The sequence below is a fragment of the Stenella coeruleoalba genome (assembly GCF_951394435.1).
Source record: "Stenella coeruleoalba genome assembly, chromosome: 5".
Lineage (NCBI taxonomy): Eukaryota > Metazoa > Chordata > Mammalia > Artiodactyla > Delphinidae > Stenella > Stenella coeruleoalba.
Genome location: NC_137150.1, coordinates 79,659,697 through 79,678,550, shown reverse-complemented (window position 1 = coordinate 79,678,550; position 18,854 = coordinate 79,659,697).

Below are 18,854 nucleotides of genomic sequence, written 5' to 3'. Positions count from 1 at the left end.
TTCAATGTCAGAACAAGCAGAGATCGGAATATATGATCTCCCTTGAAGGAATCCCCCAAGGATGCTTCTAAAAGAAGGAGTTATTCCTATAGATATGAGGTGTGAGTGTCTCAAGTATTGATACTAGATTTTACCCGAGCAATCCTAGTGACGCTCCCTCACTGCGTTCCCCAGCCACCCCAATCTCCTCACAGTAATAGAGAATGAATCTACTAGAACAGTTTTCCTGGGCATATCCCTTCCTCTCTTCCATTTAAAGAATAAACATGACATCATTTGTCATTAGGGAAATGTAAACCAAAACCACAATGAGATGCTACTTCACATCCACTAGGATGGCTCTAATCAAAAAGACAGACACTAACAAGTGTTGACAAGGCTGTGGAGAAATTAGAATACTTATACTGGTAGTGGAAATGTAAAATAGTGCAGCTGTTTTGGAAAACAGTTTGGCAATTCTTCAAAAAGTTAAAATTATCATATCACTCAACAATTCCAAACCTAGGTATATACTTAAGACAACTGAAAATATATGGCCATATATAAACTTGTACAAGAGTGTTCATAGCAGTGTTCATAATAACCCCAAAGTGGAAACAACAAAAATGCCCATCAAGTGATGAATGGATTTTTTAAATGTGATGTTTGACAGATGAATGGATAAACAAAATGTGGTTTATATATACAATTGAATATTACTCAGACTTAGAAAGGAATGAAATTCTGACACATGCTACACCATGGATGAACCTTGAGGACATTATGCTAAGTGAAATAAGCTAGTCACAAAAGGACAAATACTGTGTGATTCTACTTATATGAGGTGTCTAAAGTAGTCAAATTCAGGGACTTCCCTGGCAGTCCAGTGGTTAAGACTTTGCCTTCCAGTGCAGGGGGTGTAGGTTCGATCCCTGGTCGGGGAGCAAAGATCCCACATGCTTCGCGGCTAGAGTAGTCAAATGCATAGAGACAAAGTAGAATGGTGGTTATCGGACTGGGGGAAGGGGAAAATGGGAAGTTGTTTAATAGGTATAGAATTTCATCTCTGCAGAACGGAAAAGATCTGTTGCACAGCAATGCGAATGTACTTTACTGAACCATACACTCACAAATGGTTAAGATGGTAAATGGCATGTGTTTTCTACCACAATTTTAAAAAGTTAAAAATGAAAAAAGTTATATATCCATACAATGGAATATTGTTTGGTTATTAATAAAAAGGAATGAAGTACCAATATATGACTATGGCTTGGGTGACCTTAAAAGCATTCTGTGAAGTGAAAGAAGCCAGTCACCAAAGGCCACACAGTATATGATCCCATTTATGTGAAATATCCAGAAGAGGCAAACCCATAGAGACAGAGAGTAGATTAGTGGTTGCCAGGGGTAGGGGAGGGGGAGGAGTGGGGAGTGAATGCAATGAGAATGAGGTTTCTTTCGTGGGTGATGAAAATGTTCTAGAATTAGATAGTGGTAATGGTTGCACAACTCTGACTGTCTGTCCTAAAAGGCACTGAATTGTACATTTCAAAAGGGTGAAGTTTATGGTATATGAACTAGATATCAATAAAGCTGTTTTTAAAAGATTAATGTGGGGATAAATATTTTAAGTCCACTTTATGACAGAGGAAAGTGAAGGAGAATAGCTATGAAACTCAGAAACAATAGAAACAGGAATACCCCAGCCTTCCAGAATTATCCCTCTACTTCCCCCATTCTTTACAAATCCCCTTGTTTTACTCTTCAGTCTCTTGCATACACTTTATTTTCTTTTAAATTGGCCTCCTGTTATTTCATGTTTGTGTGTATATGTATGTGAGTGTGTTTCCAGCTCACTGAGATATAATTGACATATAACATTGTGTGAGGTTAATGTGTACAATGTAGTGATTTGATATATGTATATATTGGGAGATGCTTTCCATGATAAAGCGTCCTATTATTTCTTGACCTACTTATTCTCAGTTTTACTCACCCTCTCTCCTCCACTTACCTTCTTTTGCTCTTATGTCATCAGCCTTTATGTCAACACTCTGCAAACCACCTATTCTCTTTTTCTTTTCTCTTTTTTTTTTTTGGCTGCACCACGTGGCATGCAGGATCTTAGTTCCCCGACCAGGGATCGAACCCATGCCCCCTGCATTGGGATCACAGAATCTTAACCACTGGACCACCAGGGAAGTCCCATGCAAACCGCCTATTCTTGTGAATAAGAAGTTGTGAGTATATAATTATAATTATGTCTGCTGATGTTTTTGTACTCACATTTGTCCAGATATGTTTTTGTTTAAGAGGGGTGTGGACAGGTATGGTTCCAGATGGCTGTGTACCTATGCTTGAATCTTTATGCCAATAATTTGATTGGAAACATTGTAAGGCTAAAACTCAGATAAAGAGAATGGTGTTGTTATGAATGGCAAACAATGTTAGTGTGCCAATGCCTTATTCGGCTTTCAAAAGGCTATTTTTTTACCTGCAGTGTTGGCAGAATTTGCAACAAGTTGACACCAGACAGACAGTGGTAGTGTGGCTTATTCTTATGAACAGATAGGATTCCAATGGGTAGAGTTAAGTTGTCTGCCTAATTCTGTGTTTTAATTTTTTTAAGAAAGCCAAAGCAGTCCTCCTCAAACTCCATTAAAATTACAGTAAATATTTACAAAAAGAAGTAAATCCATTTTAATACTCAAAGCAAAAGGGAGAGAAGCCAGAGATTTTTATGATTTCTGTAAACGGAAAGCAGATGGGGCAACAATAATGGATAAATTAGGGCAGACAACCCACCTAAGAACCCACAGAAGCAGCTAAGTGCAGGATGTTTTCCAGGCAGACCTCAGACAGCTCCACAGTCAGCGTGGGCAGGTACAGGGGAGAGGAGTGAGCGGTGAGTAACAAAGGACTCCTCCTTTCTTACGACCTTTATACTCTATTTTAGTCACCCACCACTGGAGCCACACCTTGTCATCACCAAAACTGTCCCACAATGAAATCACGCATATAGTCAAATTACACTTCCGGAAATGACACTGAACCTGGAGAATTTTATAGAGAAGATTTGTTTCACATTTTTATAATGAGAGAAAAGTGGGGATAATTGTCCAACCTCAAAATTGACCAACCACAGATTGATCAAATAAATTGTGGCATATCCATGCAATGAAATTCTATTCATCCAATTAACGTTGCTGTAATTATTGTTTAATTATTTGGATGAGTATAGTTGGATCTACCCTGTATCATATAACAACATACACATACATACACAACAATATACATATTTACATATAAAGAGTTAAACAGAGAAAGAGACAGACAGACTGAAAGAGAGAAAAGAATAGGAAAATATGAAATCTTGACTTGGAAAGCTCTTTTGAAACGTAATGCCAAAGGCAGAAATTATTAAGGACAATATTTATATAACTGACATGAAATATTTTTAAATGTATGAGAAAAAGTTAGCAAAAAGGCAAACGATTAATTGAGAGTAATAGATGCAATGAATATGTCAGGTCAATATCCTAAATATGTAACAAATTCCCAGAAATCAGTTTTTAAAACTGTAAATACCCCCAGTCAAAGAAGAGGGCCAAGAATATGAGTGGGAAACTTACTGAAGATAACATATAAATAGCCAAAGAAATATAAATTAAAACAAAAATTAGATACCAATTAAATATTTTTTATAAACAAACAAAAAATAGATGATACCTAATCTGGCTTAAAGTGCAGAGAAATGGGCACTTTCTTATACTCCTGTGGGGAGTATAAATTTTACAACCTCTCTGGAATGCAGTTTGATCCCATGAATCCAAAAACTTTAAAATGAATATACCCTTTAGCCAGAAATTCTAATTCTAGGAATTTGTATGAAGAAAATAATGAAATGTGGTTAAAATTTTCCATAGCATTATTTATAATATTGAAAAATTGAAAATCTGAATTTTCAACCTGAGAGATTCAGTAAGTACATAATAGCATATTCATATGGTGAGATACAATACATCCACTAAAATTATGTTGTAGAATAAACTCATAGGGAAATGTCTGCACTGTATTGTAAGTAAAAATAACTGGTTTAGAAGACTGTAAATAAGTATGATCCCAATTATTTTGTGAGAAAATGTAAAGAAGAAAGGTTGAACGTGCCATGAAGGTAAATGCCATGTTTTATTCCGGCTAGTACTGTACCTGACACGTAATAGTACCTCAAATAGTTCCTAAATGGATGGTTCCACACCAAAATGTTCATTGTGTTTATCACTGAGTAAGGAAGTATAGTGATTTTTATTTTCTACAATGAACATTCATTCATTTTGTTATCAGAATAGAATAATGAATGTTGTTTTTAAAGCAGAGAATAATTTAGGGCAATACTTAAAGAAATGCAGATACCAAAAAAAAAAAAAGAAATGTAGATACCTCCATATAATTGGCACTTTGGTCCTGTGCTTGTGGCTCTACTCAAACACTATTTAATAAAATGAATTTTTTTTCCCCAGGACTGAGTAGACCTAACTCACCCTAAACCTCCCGGATCAGAAATTCATTCATTCATTTGAAACTTACTCTAGTTTTGGTGAAGCAACAAGGGCAGAGGAAAAAAGACAACAAATAAATTAATAAGATAATAATCGACTGTGATTATTTTTTGAAGGAAATAAAACATGATTATATGAGAAAAAGTCACTGGCATGGAGAAGGCAGGGTACTTTAGGTAGGGAGATAAGGAAAGGCTTCTCAGAGGAAGTGAGAGCTGAGCTGCATTTCAAGGTTGATGGGAACCACTGGGAGAAATGGATTTCCGCTAATGGGAATAGCAAGTGCAAAACCCCTGTGGCTGGAACATACATAGGGTGAAAGTAGTACCTAATGAAGCTGCAGAAGAGTACATGGGCAACTTGTAAGCCATGGTAAGGAGTTTGGATCTTATGCTGAGGGCAGAGAGAACTACTGGACTTTTTAAACAAAGGAATGACAAAATCTGATTTATTGTCTTAGAAGTTCTCAGAACAGTTCTGATAAAGAGGGTAGCTTTAAATTGCATTACGGAATCTTCTGCCCCCAAAATCTAATAAAATAAACAAAAACTTTAAAAAATCAAAAGTATATATACTTAGTAAATACCAAATTGAGAGGCCACAACCTATTCACTGTTCTTCAAAAGCTGGTGGCCAGGGAAAGAAAAAGAAATTTCTGGGGGGAAAGCAGAGAAACACAGCTGTATTTGTAAGAAGACAAGGGTCTACAATTCTTACTCTTACCCTTACATCCAGACAGCGTTGCTTCATCTTTATTTGGACTTCTAACCAGGAAGTAGTGGGCATGAGTGAGGGGACCGGCTGACTCCTGACGGAGGTGCCATTTCAGAGCTAGATTCCCAAATGAGACTTGGACCCAAGCCCTGGAGTCTTCGAACATAATTGGTCAGGCCAAGAAGGAGACAGCTATGGGGACTGAGAAGGAACAACCAGAGAGATGGAAGCACAAGGAGAATATGGTATGATGGAAGCCAGAAGAGAAAAGCAGTATGAGAAAGATGGCATCATCAGCTGTACCATCGGCTGCTGAGCGACTGAGTAAAATGAAGACAAACGAGAGTCCACTGTTGTTTATAAAACAGAAGCAGACTCACAGACATAGAAAACAAACTTATGGATACCAAAGAGGAAAGGGGGCTTAGGGATAAATTGGAAATTTGTGTTCGCGGATTCACACTGCTATATATAAATAAACAACAAGGGCCTGCTGTGTAGCACAGGGAACAATACTCAATATCTTGTAGTAACCTATAATGAAACAGAATCTGAAAAAGTATATGCATATAACTGCGTCACTTTGCTGTACACCTGAAACACTGTAAATAAACTGTATTTCAATAAAAATAAATAATAAATAAAAATAAATTTTATATTAAAAAAAAAAAAGACGAGTCCTCTGAATTTGACAAAATAGAGGTTGTTTGGAACTTGCCAAGGAGTTTCAATGGCGTGGTAAGAACAGAGGCAAGGTTGAATCTGGTTGAAGATTAACAGTGTCCAATAGATCAAAACAAACCAATTGATTAGGAAAAGTATACTCATTCCACATACTGAGACCAGAGATAATGTTTTCCCTTGGGACCTCTCAGACCCAACGTGTAAGACTGTACACAACATCCTCAATACCTCTGCAATAAACACAACAAGTTCCATAGACTTGCCTCCTAGTATCAGACATCAGAGATAATATAGAGGCTTTTCTTCATTGGGTAAAAAACTGGACTAACTGGTTATTTTATTGGTATATGATTATTCCATATAATTGTTCCTTATAATAACAATAAATGGTTATTGAAATGGGCTAAAGTCCCTTCCAGTTGTAAGAGTCTATTAATACTGGTATGTGTTTTTCCAGGGAAAGGGTTAGACTTGCTTTTCGAAGTCATTTTTTGGTGACCATCATCTAAAAAATATGAACAAAGTGAAGCGTTCGTCGTCTATAGGCGCCGAAGAGAAAATGAGAACGTCAATTAACTTGAACAAAAGGGTTGCTGAGTTAGAGAGAGGACCCATGAGAGGTCAGAAAGCCTGAATTTAAATATTGCAGTAAAATTTGCAAAGAGAGTCAAGACTTGCTGGAGAAAAAGCCATTTTTAGCAGCACTAGAGAATTGTGCAGACCTGGGCCCTGCGGCTCACTGTTCTAAGGTTTGGCTCAGTTGTTTTTTAATATAGAAGCGGAGCTTTAATAACATTTAAAAAGTTACACTGATTGTCTAACTACACTCAAACAGTATATCCTAGTTGTTAAGAGTACAGGCTGTGAGGACAGACCAACCAGAGTCTTTCCCTCTAAACAGCTCTGTAACCATGGGCAAGTTATTCTCCCCTAACCTCCAGCTCCCTCATCTATAAAGCGGGGCTTAGTGATAGTATATACTTCACAGTGAAGAGGAAATATGACAATGCCTGGGACTTTTAGTAAGTACTGAAAACATGGTAGACAGCATCATGGTTTGGAGAAGTCTTTCTTTCCCCTGAAATTGGTGATTAGAGCAAAAGGCTTTATATAACCCACATTCTTATTTCAAAGAACTTCCAGATACGGGGCCAGTCTCTTTCCCACCCAGTTTACACTACAGCTCCCTCCCTCCCCCATTAAAAATTGGATTTTTGGCTTCCCTGGTGGCGCAGTGGTTGAGAGTCCGCCTGCCGATGTAGGGGACGCAGGTTCGTGCCCCGGTCCGGGAAGATCCCACATGCCGCAGAGCGGCTGGGCCCGTGAGCCATGGCCGCTGAGCCTGCACATCCGGAGCCTGTGCTCCGCAACGGGAGAGGCCACAACAGTGAAAGGCCCGCGTACCACAAAAAAAAAAAAAAAAAAAAGTGGATTTTAAGTGAGGGGTCTGTTTAAGGAGTGCAGTGTTTGTGAATAGAAACATTCCAGTGGTTCTTTGTTCCAAAGATGAGAGAGAAGCCCCATGAGGGTTGGAAAATTTGAGGGTGTGTATAGGACCAACATCTGGTAGTCCAGTTAGAAATCACATTAGTCACCAGACTTGTTAAATTGCCTTGGAACTACCACAGAGAAGGAATAGCAATGCAGGGTGATGGGCAGTGGTATGGCCAGGCAGAAACTGGGCACACATACCTCCCTTTAATTCTGGGTTACTGAGGTGCACTGAAGATGGATTCAGTTTGAGAACTGGGGTACTGGAGTGTGGGTGAGACTGGCAGCTGGCTGCAAACCAGTGAAGGGGGCAGAGCATCCTCTGGTGCTTAGGGGAGCTATTTAGGGTTGGGCGAGCATCGTTATCAGCTAGACCTGTACAGCTCCCCCTGTCTACACTGAGGCTGCTGGCAGTGAGCCAGATGGTGGATGGTGGTAAGGACCAAGAGGAAGGGACCGCAGCCTCTCCCAGTCCAGTCACTTAAGACAACATCACTTCACTCTCAGAGGAGTGTATACGGGGAATCTGAAGGGGGGTTACCTGGGAGATACCCCCCCATCTCCTCCCCATATCCTCCCAAACCACTGGAGTCTCAAGTCTAAATTGTAATGATAGGAAGAAAATATCTAAGTCTTTCTAACTGAACTGAGATTTTTAGTAATGAGAATTTACTGATGCGCTTTGGAATGGGGTTAAAAATAGTTAAGGGAGCCACCGAACCAGAGGGAAGGAGAGATTAGCAGAACAGTTAGAAAGCACTTACAGTATTGGAAAAATAAACCAGTCATACTTACACATTCAGGACCTGAAATGCCTCATCTAATCACTTACAGATATTGTCTGAAAATTAATCTTCCTTTTCCTAGCTAGTCTCTGGTTTCTTGTTATGGGTTTTGTGTTCACGTTATCTATTTTGAAAAGATTCATGTTTATTTTCTCCCCACATAATCCTAGTAATAGAACATAAAATGCCTAAGATATGAATGGAAACATACGTCCTTGTCTGCATCCTTGCTACTTTACCATAAAGATTTCCAAAAGAACACGTTTTTAATAATTTACCTATTTCTCTGTAACATAGATCGTTTGTAAACATATGAACTACAAAAAAGAGTCATCCACATCGCATCATCCAGATATAACCCTGTTGATATTTAATTTCTTCCTAACTTTTTAATTCATATATACATATATACACTTTTTAAAAAAATAAAAGCGTGACAAATTGTACACACTATTTTGTAACCTGCTTTTTTCACTTGTAGCACTTAGAAGAGTGTCTGGAACATCATAAGTTCTAGATAAATAGTTATATAAATAAATACTGAAGGAGGGAGGGAGATGCAAGAGGGAAGGGATATGGGAACATATGTATATGTATAACTGATTCACTTTGTTATAAAGCAGAAACTAACACACCATTGTAAAGCAATTATACCCCAATAAAGATGTTAAAAATAAATACTGAATATAATAACTGAACATATTTCCATGTCATGAAGTATTTTTCTTTTTTCTAAACATTTTTATTGGAGTATAATTGCTTTACAGTATTCTGTTAGTTTCTGTTGTACAACAAAGTGAATCAGCTATACATATACATACATCCCCATATCCCCTCCCTCTTGCGTCTCCCTCCCACCCTCCCTATCCCACCCCTCTAGGTGGTCACAAAGCACCGAGCTGATCTCCCCAGGGGATGCAGCTGCTCATAAAGTATTTTTCTGTGGCTTCATTTTTTTCATCACAATTGCATAGGATTCCACTGTGTGAATTTTGCTATCTCTAACCATGCCCTGCAGAGCTGAGGAGGAATAAGGCATGTGATGGACTCAGAGATGCCCCGTGCAGGCCCCCTCAAGGGGGAACATGCTGCCCAGCTGCTGGGAGTACTGGCATCTCCAGCCTCCACTGCCAGCCCCCTTCAGGGATTGCTTTAGCTACAAGCACCTTCCCAGGGCAACCCACATCTAAGGACTGCTTATAGAGGGGCCCAAGGCAGAGCGACTGTGATAGGGCATCCTCCTCTAGAGTTTCCTGGGGCTGTCCACCCTGCATGGCAGCCCAACTTCTCTCTCTGCCCCGTCCTATTTCTTCCCTCTTCCTTCCATGGGTGTTTACTCGCTAATAAATACACCACACACTGTACTCTGTCTCAGAGTCGGTTCCTGAAAAACCTAACCTGGCCCATGAGAACTCCCAAAGTCTATTGATTAAGGCACTCAGTAAATCCTGACATTACTGCCAGGACCCATGGCTCATGCCAGGCTAAATAAACTGTGATGCACGTATCCGTGATGTGTTATGCAGCCATTGAAAGAAATGTTTGTTTTGTTTAGACGTTGTTAGTGCTGTTATGACACATGGCGGCTCCAGAGGGAAGAAGGAAAGAAAAAGGAAGGGAAGAGAGAAATTAATTGAATAACATCAGATGAGTACTTGAGCCCTCTCTCTATCTCGCAATCTTTGTTTCCAGATCTCTTGCCCCTTATTAGGCTTTGGACCAACTCAGTGGGAGCATTTACTTGGGCAAGTCCTATCCCCGTAAATGTAGAGTCTGCAAGATATAGAAACTGAAATTAGACATGACCCTGGACACATAAATGTGTACCAGCCTGACTGTGAAGAATTGGGACAGTGGATAGGACTTTTAATGCATAAGAGCAGAATTAAGCATTAAATCACGCTAGTAGAAACAAATCAAATCAAAATCAAAACAAAAGCCCTGAGTGTGTGTTCGAGGAAGCCCAGACCTCCGAGGAATCCAGAAGGTGCTTGCATCTGTCAGAGTCACACATTCCAAAGTAGCAGAAATCTACTGGCTGAAAGTTTCCTGTTACTTCTGGCCTCAGAGAGGCAGGCTCAGGCAGCATCGGGCTCAGCCCATGTGAGATGCCTTCTCCCAATCACAGACCACCCTCCCCTGGTCCCAGAGGTTCAAAGGATTGGTACAGGGTAGAAAAGCACCTCAGGCCAGAGCAGTGTGCACAGTGGGCCGGCACAGTACCAGGAGGTGGAAGAGGGGGAGAGAACAGGTGAGTAGACCCATTCCACTGGGCAGGGAAGATAACTGCACTCTTAGGAGTTGGGGAAGAAGTTCATTTCCTGATGAACAGAGTCTATCATTTTTTGTAATTTAGGATATTGTGACTATTCTGTTCTCTTTAAATTGTACAAACTGCTTTCTTAACTCCTTTGATATTGTCCAGTTCTCAGAACTGAGATAACGTTCTTCCAGGGGGTGTTACTCACCCATCCTGATTTCCACCTCTTCACAGAAAGACCAAGAAAACTCCAAGAACCCTGGGAAAACCTCTGTCTCCTGATTAAATCTCAGATAGACAGACACCTTTGAGGACCTCCAGTTTCCATGTAGAGTTAAAAAAGCAAAAGGAAAATTAGCCTAGCAGAGAGAAAGTTTCTTAATCTTCTTGTCAGAAATCATTTGGTCCTGTCTACTCGTAATGGGATTTGTGAGGCAATTTACTCATGTTTCTTCTCGGCAAACAGTTCTGCTTAATAAACGTTGAAATAGGTCAACAAATTAGCTTTTATCTACACAATGTTATTTTTACATAACTTACTTTTACTCTTCACCAGTTGGTGTTTCCACCAGGATTTGCAGGTTGTATTTTTTTGTTCTAACAACATTTCTACACGTAATACAGATTAAGTTTCAAATAATAACAGTATCATTTTATGTTTATGAGCTTAAAACCCCACTTATAACTAGCTTTAAAGATATTTATGACATTTAGAATTTTTATGAATTTTAATGTCTTTTTTTAAACTAAAGATAATGTTTATTGATCACTTTTGCCTGAATAGAATTGCCAAGCATATGAAGAACTCACTTAGATTTTATATATATATATTTTTTAAGTTATATATATAACTTGGGTCGTATAGTTTTCAAACCTTATAAAAAATGTTTGGCTTTTTTTTTTCTTTCTCAATGAGGAGAAAATTTCCTTATTTTTCTTTCTACTACAACAGACTATTTTTGCTTTCTGCAACAATGGGCTTATAAATCAACTCACCTATATATTTTTTAACTATCTGGAAAGAATCATAGACTTGTAAGTACACAGGGGATCTTAGGCATCATCTAGTCAAGAAAAACAAATGAACACTCGGAATTTCTTTTGACCTCTCCTGCTTACATTCTTACGAAGAGCAAACACTGATCAGCCCTAGAATATGCTTCCCCTTGATGCTGAAATCTGAGCCTCATGGCAATGAAGGCTACCCACACCCCTGGTGCGTCACTGTTCCCTAACCGGGGCAGAGACAAAATTCATGAGGAGGTGCCTTAATTTCACCTGCCCCAAGGAATCTCCATGGTACTCCTGCCCTGGGGCTGGGCATCCCACTGGCATTGCCCACACCGGAGGTCCTCACTTGGCTGAGAATGCCTGAGCCATTGCTTACATCTTACTCCATGACTTCAGGTGAGTGAGTGACTCAGCTCAGCACAGCAAGCATCAGGGACCTAAAGCAGTGCTGTCTCATAGAACTCTGCAAAGACGGAAATGTTCTACATTTGCCTATTGAGCACTTGAAATGTGGCTAGTGCCTTTGAATTTTTTATTTTATTTAATTGAATTAATTTGAATTTAAATAGCTACAAGCCTCTACTAGTCACCACACTGGTCAGAGCAGGTTTAGAGCTGTAAAGCAAGAAAAACGAATGGATGCTGTGGGCCATGGGGGTCATGGCCATGGGAAAAAGCTCCTCCTTTCATCATTCCCACGACCTCATCATACCCTAAGTGTAAGCAGACCAGCAATTGCCCTGATCTAATCTCCACAGCCATCTTTATCCCCATCTCTGAGTCATACAAGTGTCTAATCTTGTTCTGGGTTTCAGAATCTGGGCTAAGGCAATAGCCTATTATCTGTTTCATCCTCTCCTATTTCTCCTTTTTTTTCTTTTGTCAATCCACATTTCACTAATAGGAGCTAAAGTGTGAGGTGTGGTTTGTGTGTTCTCTGGTCCAACAAACTTGGGTGAGGAAAAGAGGTAATGAGCTTGAAAAAATGATCTCATGCCTGATGGGTGAGTCTCACTTCTTTTTCCTCCTGCTCTGAAAATTGGTTTGTTTAGTAAGCAATGGTGTTTAGACCTATTCAATGTGTCTGGAAACATCAACACTGTAGGGATGAATAATTTTTAGAAGAAAACCAACTGAATGAAGACACAAGAAAAATACATAAAGAAAACTCCAGCCTTTCAAAACTCTGTACTCCTCAGAGCAAAGGAGTTTCCTGGAGGTTGTGCAATTTGAATAAATCATCATGGTGCCAGGCCACTGGGCAGTCTTCCACAGGGTGGGGCTCACAGGGGCTATTCCTGTGTGTGGAAAAATTTTGAGGTGAACTGTGCACTTTCAGGCAGGGGCAATGTCGTCTCTGAAGGGGGACAGCTGCTATTCCATCCTCTGCCCGCTACCAATCCCATTTTTTAAAATTCACCCCATCCCATCCACTTCCTTACTAGCTCTCCCAAATAACAAAAAAAAAAAAGAAAGAAAGAAAGAAAAAAATCAAATATATATGAAGGAAGCACTGCTTTGGAATAACACAGGAAAGTTTCAGTAAACCCCATATTTGAAAAGTTCATCCATACTGGGAGCTAAAATGGAAGGGGGGAAGGGCAGATACACCATATTATCAGGAGTCAGTCTCTACTCACAGCCCGAAGCCCCCAAATCATGGGTTAGGAAGTTCATCTGTTCGTCTGTTCTCTCTCCTCAGGCCTCTTTCCCTGTCAGGGTGTCTTCCCTCTCCCTTTGGAAATACAAGAACGGTTTCTACTAAAATCATTCACAATGAGGCATTGACATCGATGGCTCATGAGGCTCACGGTGCCTCTTTTATATGTATTTGCATTTTAACCAGGAGCAAAGGAGTATTCTTGAGTTATGGGAATTTGGAAATTAGAGTGAAGAGTGAGGAACACTTTGAATGGAGGTTGAGGGTAGAAGGTTCTCACCTTGTCAACTTTGTTTATGTGACTCCCCTTCTGGCTAAACTTGTAAGGAAAAAGAGCAGGGGAGTATCTCTTAATTTTAAAGAAACATAAAGGGAGGTGGTATCTCCCTACGTTAAAAAGAAGAAAGATCAGCAACAAATTCAATACAAAGGCCTGGTTTAAGAGTCAGGAGATCAGGACTGAAATCTTGACCCTGAAATGACACATCGTTGATCTTGAACAAGTCACTTTCCCTCCCAGAGCTTTGGTTTCCTTGTCTGCACCATGACGGAGCTGACTATGAAGCCTCTCGGTTTGCAGCCAGAGCTGATATTCAATCATGCTATGAAAGGGCACATGGTCAATAATGGCCCTGAGATAAATGACATCTTAATTTCTCCCTGATCACATACCTTCTCAGTAAGACAAAACTACTAGGAGTGTAGTCACTGACTTTAAAGTGTGTCACTCATCAAGTAATTTGAAGTGTACAATTTTTGTTTCTTTACTGCAATTATTTGTCAAATGAGTTTTTAAAATGTACAGCAATCTATTCCTTTGTGGGTTCAGAATTAACTTATTAACAAACTTGGGTAAAGAAAAGAAGTAACAAAAAAAGAAAGAAAAAGAAAAACGGTAATGAGGTGCCAGGTTAGATTGCCGTAGCAGAGGCCAGTAGGGAAGAAAAGCCACACACGCACACACACATACACACACACCACACACACACACACACACACACACACACACACACACACACACACACACATCCACCAAACAGGACCCAGTGTGGGCTCGCTTGGAGAGCTGTTTGCTTGGGGCAAGAGAGGTAGGTAGAGAAGGAAGGATAATTCTGGGCAAAGGTAGTTGGGGAAAGAAAACGTTTTCTAGCTGAGCTTCAGAAGGTGGTAAAGAGTTCAAGAAGAAGCAATGAGAGACCACTCAGAGGAGCGGAGGAAGGTAAGTAGCTGGCCTTTTGGAGCCTGGTTGGTACTGATTGAATATAAGCCGAGGAGTTTGTACTTTATCTCTTTGGTTGTCCAGCCTCCCCTCCATGGGCCAGAAAGAGAATAAAATGATTGGGTCTGGACAAATACTGTAGGTACAGGGAAAGGGAAGTCATTAGTCTGTCTCTAAGAGCTGAAAAGCCAAAAAGTTCTCAAATTTAAGCGCAACAGAGTAGGAGAGGAGAAATTTGGATTTGGAGAGATTGGTTAGCAGGAGAGAATGGGTGGACAAAGCCATCTGGCACCAGGAAGCAAAAAGGAGCCTATGGCTGAGCCTGTGGTGGAGCAGGGGCTCTGGAGGGCTCTCCTTTGAACTGAGGCTGTAGGGAGCACCTGGGTCTTTGTTGTGGTGCACGGGCTTCTCATTGGGGTGGCTTCTCTTGTTGCGGAGCACAGGCTCTAGGCATGGCTTCAGTAGTTGTGGTGCGTGGGCTCATTAGTTGTGGCTCGCGGGCTCTAGAGCGCAGGCTCAGTAGTTGTGGCACACGGGCTTACTTGCTCCGCGGCATGTGGGATCTTCCTGAACCAGGGCTCGAACCTGTGTCCCCTGCATTGGCAGCGGATTCTTAACCACTGCACCACCAGGGAAGTCCCATCATACAGTATTTGTCTTTCTCTGTTTGACTTATTTCACTTAGCATAATACCCTCCAAGTCCACCCATGTCATTGCAAATGGCAAAATTCTATCCTTTTTTTATGGCTGAGTAGTATTCTATTGTATATATATACCACATCTTTATCCGTTTATCTGTTGATGGACACTTAGGTTGCTTCCATATCTCGGCGATTGTAAATAATGCTGCTGTGAACAATGAGGTGCATTTACCCTTTTGAATTAGTGGGGCTTTTTTTTCAGATATATAGCCAGGAGTGAAATTGCTGTGTCGTATGGTAGTTCTATTTTCAGTTTTTTGAGAAACCTTTCCACAGTGGCCGTACCAATCTACATTCCCTATGTGGCTCTGTTTTAAAACAAAATTAAATCACTAGTTTTAGATGCCTTCATCATTCACTGTTTGTTCTGGTCTGTCTGCTTCAAGAAACTGAGGCAAAGGTAAAGAAAATGAATATTGGTTGGGTAACTAATATTGTGTTAGAACTTCACGCATATTCTCATGTAATTTTCATAGTACCCCTTTTTTTTTTTTTTTTTTTTGTGGTACGCGGGCCTCTCACTGTTGTGGCCTCTCCCATTGCAGAGCACAGGCTCCAGACGCGCAGGCTCAGCGGCCATGGCTCACGGGCCCAGCTGCTCCGCGGCATGTGGGATCCTCCCAGACCGGGGCAGGAACCTGTGTCCCCTGCATCGGCAGGCGGACTCTCAACCACTGCGCCACCAGGGAAGCCCCATAGTACCCCTTTTAGTTAAGTATTATAATACCCATTTAGAGCTAAAGCTCTACAAGATTAAGTAATTACCAAAGGCCACAAAACTTCTAAGTGGTGGAGCTAAGATTCAAAGCTAGATTTGTCCAAAGCCCATGCTCTTTCTACTTCATCATACTCTAACCTGTTCTGCAATAAAGTTCTAGGCAAATAATTCACTCATATATTCTTCTCACTCAAATATACATTTTTAAAATTTATTTCACCTGCCTTTTTACTGAGTAAAATAATTTATTGAGTGCCTACCACATGTAAAGCGCTGTGCCGCTTTGGACTGAAAAAGACAAATAAAACAGGGTCCCAGGGCCTTCTTCTGCCTTGGAGACTCTTGCAGTAAAGTGCAGGAAGCCCTTCATAGGTTGATACCAGGAGGAAATAATGCACAAGGGGAGCAGAACAGAGTCCTCCCTGAGTAATTTAATTTCTGTGTCAGGTGGGAAGCAGCCCCAGTACAGAGGAGGAACCTCAAGGGTCATCTCTGCATCACCTCATAATCTGGACCAGAGGCTCCAGAGCTGGCCAAAGCCTAGGGATGAGGCCCAATGGCGGTGTTAACTGTTCAGGAATGCTGGTGCAGTGTGCAGAGGGCCCCTGCCATAGGGACGTGCTGTTTGGTACCTGACTCTGGCCATACCCCAAGCACACCTGGGAAGCTTTTTTCCCTCTCCCAAAGAGCTTCCCCCCTCTCCCCCAGCCAATGAATCCTTCCATGGAAAATAAAAAGGGGCACAGATGGGAGATGGGTAAGGCTTTTAGCACCCTCCAACAGAGCAGCCCTTGAGTAGGGAACAGGAGGAAGGTGAGAGAGGCTGCTTCACCTCAACCTCGATGCCTTTGGCTGTGGTATCAGTAACCATTAAAACCTCCCTCCTAGGCCCCAGGGCTCACTGGTACACGAAGCAAAGCCACAGCCCAATAGCCCGCCCTTCCTAAATATTCCTCTAGTTATTATTCATACTTTCTCATGCTTGTAAATGATCTTGGTGTTTACCAATCACTTCGACATCTTTTATCTCAGTGATCACAACAATCCCATCAACAAGTTGTGTTTTACCCATTTTGTAAGTGAGGAAATAGACACTGAGTGGCATTACCCAAGGTTACACCGTAAGGACTGGGCAAGACTGCGTTTGAACCTTGGCTTTCTAACACCAAGTGCGGTGTGCTCACTGTTAGACCAAAGCCAGTAGACCACCCTGCGAGCTGCCAGAAGCCTACACTTGGCTGTCTAACTGCCACCCCTCTTGACATTTGTGGCTGTCTGGGGGATGCAATAAATATTTTACGTCTTCTAGACAACAACCTAGTCAACTACAAGTGGCCGAGGAGAGGCTATGAAATGCTGGCTCTCACACTGACCTGCACATTTGTACCTCTTCTAAGAATTTTGTTCCCAAGGGGTGCATGAGAAAGGTGCAGGTCTGGAATACATCTAGACAGATTTTCTGGAACAACGTATGGGTGCAGCTCTGGGTTTGGGACAAATGTGCAAATATGAGTGTAGTGTTGAGGGGCTAAGGAGGCAAGAACTTAGAGAAGTGAGCGAAGAGAGGCCCAGTGATTCTGACCTTTGCAGAGGCAGGATCACCTGAGCAGGGAAAAGTGGTACCTACTCTCTCTGCTCCAGATTTGGCGAGGAAACAAGCCAGGTGTTTCTTCTTCTACTGAAAGTATTAGCCATATGGCAGGTCTTTACAAACTGCAGTGTTAACTTAAATGATCTGGGTTTGAGTCTCCGCTTTTGCATTTTCTAGCCACGTGCCTTGGGCAAAGCAATTAATCCCTTTAAGCCTCATTTTCTGCATCTGCAAAATGGCAAGAAAACAGATTCTCCTCTAGATCCTCCAGTAGGAGGACAGCTCTGCTGACACCTGGATTTTAGCCCCATGGGACTCATTTCATGCTTCTGACCACCAGAACTGTAAGATAATTCCCTGTGTGTTGTTTGAAGTCACTAAGTTTGTGGTAATCTGTTATAACAGCAATAAGAAACCAGGACAGATTTCGGTAAAAATACTCATCTCTCAGGTCTGTTGAGAGGATGAACACAGAGAGCCAGCATGTGCTGAGGACATTAAATGACAGCTTTCACCATCACTTTATTTTGTGCCATTATCTAAGTTATGACGCACCGCTGAAGGAGGAGAAGGAACGCGTAGCGGAAAAGGAGAAACATCTAGCGAGCAGCCACTTCAGCATTCTGTGCCCATCCACACAGTCCTGCCTTCCTCAATCAGATGCCCCTCCCTGGCATCTCCTACCGCATGCTTGTCTAGATTTCTTCACTTTACTCTCCTTTTTCCTCACACCAAGTTCCCACCTGTCTCCTTCCTTCTTTTTTTCCCACTCTGGTCTGCGTTTCCCCACCCTAATTCTGACTTGCAATTCTTCTACGGAGTATTCATATGTCTCTTCCCCTTTTTAAAAACTCTGTGTGGCAGAGTCATCTTTGGGAAAGTATGCATCGTTACAGGATATATTTGGGTCACGGGGGCCAGCTCTCTTGTTCAGCAGCTCCTCCTGGACCAATAAAGCCCTCTTTCTTTGGTGACGTACCTGTCTTCTTCCTTTTTCTCCGTAGCCCTACTTTCCTCCTTTATTCTACAGTGTACAGTCATTTTTGCTGTGCAGCCATGTTGCTACAATCACACTTTAACTTCCTTGAAAGAACAAATTGTCTTCCTTCTGTTCTTTAAGCCCAGCTAATGACCATAAATAGGCTGCTATCTGCAAATGGGTCCTAATTGGTACTGGGTGATAATGGGGCTGCTTTGGGCCTCTTTTGCCCTTTACTCTCTCTATGTACTTGTGTTGTCTGAACTTCTACCTTTCATGGTCTATTTATCTGTGTCTCTAGTTTCGACAGTAACCCAACTGGTCAGGAGCAGTATCTGTGCATTCCAGTGAGGAACTTTATAATGTGGCTGATCCAGCTACGTGAGTAAGGCTCCCCTTTGGGGGAGGTTGTGCATTAACTCCTTCGCGGCGCTCAGGCTCCACTCCGTCTAGTGTGCCACAATCTCGGGAAAGAATGAATGACATTTCTAAGCCTGAAATG